The sequence below is a fragment of the Phalacrocorax carbo genome, chromosome 1, assembly GCF_963921805.1.
Source record: "Phalacrocorax carbo chromosome 1, bPhaCar2.1, whole genome shotgun sequence".
In the NCBI taxonomy this organism is placed as follows: Eukaryota; Metazoa; Chordata; class Aves; order Suliformes; family Phalacrocoracidae; genus Phalacrocorax; species Phalacrocorax carbo.
The window spans coordinates 196,833,121-196,840,071 of NC_087513.1; the positions used below are offsets into that span (position 1 = coordinate 196,833,121).

The 6,951-nt window shown below is 42.4% G+C and overlaps 1 protein-coding gene across 4 annotated transcripts in view; it reads right to left on the reverse strand.

The window, feature by feature from the left end:
* The window catches only part of TNFRSF19 (TNF receptor superfamily member 19), a 60,627-nt gene extending 53,676 nt beyond the window's left edge, over positions 1-6,951 (reverse strand). Inside the window, exons 1-2 of one of the 4 annotated variants that reach the window (XM_064441143.1) lie at positions 6,645-6,951; positions 6,416-6,503 (exon numbers count right to left, since the gene is read on the reverse strand). The gene's annotated coding sequence lies outside the window, so the exon portion shown is untranslated. Of the gene's footprint in view, positions 1-779; positions 1,204-6,415 lie in introns of those variants that run through there. The other 3 variants (XM_064441142.1, XM_064441146.1, XM_064441144.1) reach the window with 3 other exon arrangements.

Below are 6,951 nucleotides of genomic sequence, written 5' to 3' on the forward strand. Positions count from 1 at the left end.
CCTTGGCATAGAATTGCATTTGTACATATTTGTACTTAGATATGGGAATAACCAATATAATAAAACGAGAATGCCATTATAATATGAATATTTCACTTATACCAAAGTGTACTAATAGTTATTTTTTGAAGTAATTTTTAAGAATCGTAAAGCATTGGGCTGATTAATACAGTAACTATTGCAATGGTGCAACACCAATGTGTTACACTTACCCAGCCACCCTTTAGTGGTTTTGGACAGCACGCGATGTCTTAAAAAGCAGAGACATGAGTTACTTTAATTCTCAGCATTCTATTAGTATTGCAACTGCAAGTCGTGGAAACTGAGAAAAAGTAATTTATTGTCTCCTTAACTGACAATTTAAACATTTTATTACTTAACTAATAAAGAAGTTTGCTTCTATTTCTAAAAAATCCCTCTTTGTTTACATGGTCAAAAGCTTCCAGTTAATACACTTCATTTGCTTTACACGTTTTGGTGAAGATGTACTTAAAAGAGACTATGCAGTGGTTAACAAACCTATCTACAAGTTGAATCCATTTGCCACTTTTGCTCATATTAAATGCTACTGGACCCCATTGTTGATTTGATAAAAGCATCACTTAAAGTAGTTGCAAGTATAAAGGCAGTAAACAGATATTAAGTGTCAAGGTTTTTCATTAATATCAGGTACAGCTTTCAGTCCAAGGTCAGATGAACGGAGACAGACATCAGGGAAGGAAGTCAAACAATCAAAGGCTTTTCAACAGAACCATAATTGTGGCTTTTCAACCTCTTACCAGCCAAGAGAAAGGGTTACTAGCTCCCGTTCCTTCGACTCCAGCTTCAAAACTGTCTGAAGCAAACAGCAACTTACTTATGCAATAGACACGACAAGAGCTTGCGAACAAGAAAGCCCAGCTTTCAAGGGCTTTTTGTTCGCCGCACTCCGGCGCCTGGAGGAGTTACTCTAGGGCTGTCGAGACCTGCAAAACCCAGCACCATCAGCTGCGACTCTCCCTTCGCTACGCGGTGCCCTTCATACCCGGGGCGGGTCCCTCAGCGCAGAGGGGCCGCTTAGCGAGCGGCAGAGCTGGAGCCATCTCGGGGAAGAAGGGACCCAGCGGCGCCCTCCCCTCCCGTCCGCCTGCCCTCCCCCTCCCCGCCGCCGCCGCAGCTGCCCCTTCCGCAGAGAGTCGTTCCCGCCACCTCCCCGGCCCCACGCAGCGGGCCCTAGGCGCGACGGGAAGGCAGAGCGCCCCGGGGGGGCGGCGGGTGGAAGCTGCGCCGAGCCCCGGGAAGCGGGGGGGGGGCGCCGCTGCTTCCCCCCCGCGGCAGCCCCGCTCCGCGCACCCTCGCCTCTGAGCCTCCCGCAGAAGGGGGCGAGGGCGCCCCTCAGAGGGAGGGGAGGGGAAGGGCCGGGCACGCTCCGGCCCTGAGGGGGTCGGGGCCGCCCGCATCTCATGCACGCACGCACCCACCTGCCCTGCCCTGCCCTGCCACGCTGCGGCCCGTAGGCCGCCCCGGCCGCTGTGGCGGGGTGCGGGGTCCCCCGGCCGCCCGCTCCCTCCTTCACCTCCTCTCGCTGCCGCTCGGCCCGTCACCCCGGCAACGCCGCGGCGCGCCGCTCCCCCCCGCCTTCGCCGGAGGGGCCGGGGTCAGGTGACCGGAGGGAACCAATCAGAAGCCCCCCGGCCCACGTGCCCTGTGGCGGGGAGGTGCGCGCCCGCGGAGGCAGCGGCGGGAGGACGGGAGGGGTCGCGCGGCCGAGGCGGTTGGGCGTCGCGCGGGCCCGGCGGCGCAGAGAGGTAGTTAACGCCCGTCGCCTCGGGGCACTCTACTGTCTCATTCTCTGTGTCTGTGAGGGGCCGTTCTCCTGCCTCATCCTCCGTGAGGGGCAGCCCGCCTCCCGCTAGGTCCCCTCCCTGCCGGGACCCGTGTACCCGGTGGTGAGCGGTTGGGTGTGTCTCATGCTAGTGGTGTTAAGCTAGGGTAAACCACAAATGAGGCACTTGGGTCCCTTTTATCCTTCCGGGAGGATGGCTGAGGCTTGCTGTGCGCCCTTAGGTGGTTCGTTGCAGGCTTCAGTTGCTGCCCTGCCTCCAGAGGCAGCCTGGGCTTTGGGGCTGCAGCCTTGGTGTTGCTGATATCTCTCAACAGGAGCCTTGCCTCAGAAGTGTTTCTGGCTGCCTGTCTCTGGACTGTTACGCTGTTGTTAAGCGGACTGGGCAAATCCCTTTGCTGTCATTCTTGAGGTGAATGTAGGAGTCTTCGCAACTCAACCAAAGGCCCTTTCGCCTGTCCCACCCAAAGACCATGATGGAGGCCCTCTGACAATGCACTGAAAAATTCTCTCCAAATTACCTCAGTAGCTTTTTTTTCCTGCTAACTCTGAATCTGAAATATTCCATTCTGCAGGTAATAAGTTACCCAGCAATGAGCATAGTGTCAAATGCAAGTTCAGAAATCCAGCCCTTCACAGAGAATAAATTGTTTGCAGTCACTAGAAAGTGTGTACTTTACTGCTCCTTACTGTGATGTAAATTATGAGCTTTGCTGGAGCTAGTGATGCTCTAACATTGGTGAAACCAATCGTAGAGACCTTGCAGAAAGAACTGCTACTGCAGGGATTTCAGGTCATTGGTTTTACTTCTAGTAAAAAGGTTAACGATAGCACTACAGCCTAGACAATTGTATGGATATAATGGGAACTGAATTAGGTTCTGAAGAGAATGAACTAATGGATATACTTGGCAGTAAAGCGTTTCCAAACAAACAGAATTTTTGGGAACTTCTTACAGAGATAAAATTTTGGAGTTCACCCACCACGTGGAGTTTTATAAAAACAAGTAGCGCTTATTGAAATGCAGCAAGTTGTCTGCAAAGACATAAGTGATTGCTGCAAAATGAGTTGTTTTCTATTAAAAAAAAAAAAAACAACCAAAAAAACTAACTCAGAACTTGCAGGGGTTTTCCTTTAATTATCTTAAAACAGGCCTGCAAAGAAGGGTTTTGCTTCAGGACCCTTGCCAGAAGGAGCTCTGCAAAAGGCTACAATTTCAGTGAGGAATGGCACGCTACGGCGCAATGGCAGTGCATCTGTTGTGAATGGCAGCTGCTGCACAGCACTGAGCGTGCTACATCCTTTTGCTATTTACAGTCAGCTGTTTTGTATGTTATCTCTTTTGTGTAGACACCAGTGAAATGTATTGCATGAGTTTTTCTAAGTGGAGTCATCATGTGTTTCAGAAAGTAGAATAGTTAGACAAGTGTATTAAAACATCCCAGAGTTCTTAGTGTTGACTGAACACTGAGGATTACCATATAAAGAAGCATTAGGACTTTCCCATCACACGGGGTTACTATGCTGATGAATTAAGAGCAGCACGTAGTCTGTAACACTGAAACTTAAATGTTTATGCCCCTGTTGTAGCATGTAAAATATTTCCTCTAAAGGTAAAGTGGATGAGTTAATTCCATTCATCATTGAAAGATGTTGAAAACTGTGGGCTTTCTTTTGTTTTAAATCATGATATTTCTTCTAAGGAAAGGGAAGAAGTGAACTGCTAGAGCAACTAGTATAGATGCAGGTATAGAGATTCTCACTAGAGTAGAGAAAGCAGAAAAGAAATATTTGGAAAGCAGTTTCAGCTGACCCCTTTGATAAGACTAAGTTGCGTGGCATATCTGATGTGGAAGGAGAAATTGTACAGCAATAGGAAGTTGTTATCTCCATATCTCAAATGCTAACACAGTTCCCCCAGTCAACTGCAAGACAGATCTACTCTTGTTATGACAGCTGTTGGAAACTGATGTTAGTATAACTGTGCAATGTCTTTTGATACTCTTAAATATTACAAACCTTAAAATATGTTTATGATGTTATCTAAGACATACTGTTTGGAAATGGCTCTATTTATAATCAGAAGTTGCTCAAGCTATTTTAATAAATAAATTATATACTTGTGAGTTTCCTAGTCAGATTTGCTTGAAAAGGCATTGTGAACTTTTTCCTTCTGAAGACTTAAGCCTGAGGATTAATTAATGTTTATACAGCACTTTGTAAAAGCAAAGTCACGAGTGCCAAGAATTATTATTATTTAATCCTTAACAGTCAGATCAATGAAAGACTAAACTGTCAGAGAACTGCTATTTAAAATAACAAAAAATGCTGAAAATCCTCCCCCCTCCCATGCTTAAATATGTCAAACTGTGCTTTCATTTCAGTTTCACATACAGACAGACAAAGATATTTTTTCAGTGTAAATGGGTTAACGCCCATCTGTGTTTAAATATGTGGGAAGATTACATAAAATCCTAGGGACTTTTTACAAAATGAAAAAAATCTTTGTATCTGAAATGCATTTCTAGGGCCTAACTTTGGCAGATATTTATATATGTAAGTCCCACTCATCAGTGCAATCTGATTAACCAGTGTAACCTCTGTGTGCAACTCTACCCATTTGTGTGATGGGTCAGATCCTTATAGTGATAGTTTAATTGTATTAGGCTCACAACTATTTTGACTTCTGAGGGAAAAGAATCCTTACATTATTTTTTTAAATTTGATTCTCTTTCTACTTTACAGCCAACAGAGGTATGGTTTAGAAACAATTTTCCTCAGAAAATAAATGTACGTGTTGGAAAACTAGCAACAAGCAACAGAAGATTGGAAAGGTAGAGAAGCTCATCAGTGAAGTATAGACTTAATAAATAAAACCATCTTTTCAGGCTTCCAGAAACATGTTTTAGTCCATCTGTGTCACTTAAGGAAAAATACTAAATTTTTCTTTGGCTATGCCTTAATAGTCTTCCTTGACATCTATACGCACATTATTCATGCAGTGCTAATTACTTTCCTTATAATGTAATTGACTTGTTAAGTCAGAATATGAATTAATTGGTGGCATAGAAAACTAAATGATACCAAGTCAGGCCTAGTTAAACTGTGTATGGCATATTATCTCTTGATATTCAGTAAAATTAAAATTTATATATACAAATATACTTCTAATTAGAAGAAACCAAGCTTGCAGACTGACTAATGAAAGCTGACTACATTTATCTGGAAGGGTTGATAACAATCTTATTCAGATGCAAGCAGACGGTTAAAATTTGGGTTTGCATGTTACTATAGTGCACATTGAAATATGAACATCTTGAGGGTCCTGTAGACAGATAAACTTCTTAAAGAATAGTTTTCAAACAATGCTCAACAGCTATCAGTTATGCTGACTTCTGGTTGCCATTTGTTAATAAACAGATGTACTTCACATTTATATACACTTAAATTTATATCTAAAGTCAGTATTTCAGAGGAACTCTCTATCCACCATTAAGACTAGATTTTCAAAGAGCTCAGTGTCTGGAATATTGAACTTCTTTGCAAGTCTGGCCCCAATTATGGGTTCTAAGTTCTTCTGAAAATCTAAATCATATTTAAATACCTTCAGAAGAAGCTTGAGCCTTATTTCAACAGACTGGCTCCAGCTGCAGACACAGAACACTTACGGGTTTGGCCCAAACTCACCCCAAAATCTGGCCCTTTAAAACTGCAAATGTACAGTGAATAATCCTAAATCTCTTAATGTTTGTTCCTTTACAATGAATTTCTGGAGAAGATGTCTTAAATTTTCTGAAACACAGTACGTGTTCATAAATGAGCATTTGAGGAACAGAATACAAAATGAATGGAAATTGCTTAACTGAAATAGGAGCAAAACTTCCATGAAGTTCAGCAAAACCAGGTGTTTGCTCTAGATAAACTTAAGAATTCTTTAATATATTTATTAAAATGCCTTAGAGGAAGCTTCTATCATCATAATAAAATGTGACTTTTATTATCAAGATTTCTTTCATACAGTATAGTTGAACTATCATCTCTTCAATCTTGAAATAAAACCATTTTCCTTTTATATATAAGGATGTTATGTTTATAAATTTAGTTGTAATAACTTGTAGAAGAGGAGACTTTTTTTCATCTCAAGTATGGAACTATTAGGATTAAAAGTGTTGCTTGAAGAAGTCACAGTTAATAAACGCACTGAGAGCAAATAAAATATACACAGTGTGTAAGAAATTTGGCTGGTCTTTTCTTAGGAAATAAATACTCCCCTAAGTCATGTAATACTTGTATTCGAATATAACTTCACAAAACTACAGACAGTAGGAATGACCAGTGCACACCAAAATCTTATATACCTGCAAAATATTGACAAAAAATTGATTTTGCTTCAGTTTTCAATTGTCTCTATATTCTAGATAGTCTGTTCTCAATACAATTCTGCCTGAGTTGCAAATAAAATGCCACAGAAATTGATAAATAATCTTTCGAACTTTGTACACACAATGATGTGTAGTATTACTGTTTATGTGAACTTTATAATTTCTTAAAATCTTGCAACACAAAACTGCAAAAAAATACAAAATCCAGTACCTGTTATCTGATGAAGTTTTCCAGTGCCCAGGCTTTCTGCAGCTTAATTTCACACTGCCAGAGCTTCTGTATTAAATGCTTTTACCTCCTTAAAAAAAAAAAAAAAGTATGTCAGCACAAGCCCAGACGAAACTCCAAATCCGGGAAAATAAAATTAACCATGCAGATCAAAGGCAGACGAGCACTGAGACCAAATGCCTGTAATCTGATCAGTGATCAGTTGCCGTACATCAAAGGCAGTGCTTTGGAGAGGAAAAAAAAAGCTCCTTTTCCAGCAGGTAGTTGCACTCTTAAATTCTGCCTTTCAGTGCTCTAGTTCTTTTGTTAAAAATCGATCACTAGCTCTTTTTCCCCCTTTCCTTGCTTGCGCTGGGAGAATGCACACGATTCTGAAACGCTTAGAGTTGAGTGGCTGGATCTGTAGCTTTTGAGTTCCCAAGCTGTGTTGTGGATTGTGTGTTGGAAGCTTTCCCCAGTGCCAGCGGGTTCCGCTTTATCCCTTTCATCTCGCTGAGCTGCAGATCCCATGACATCAT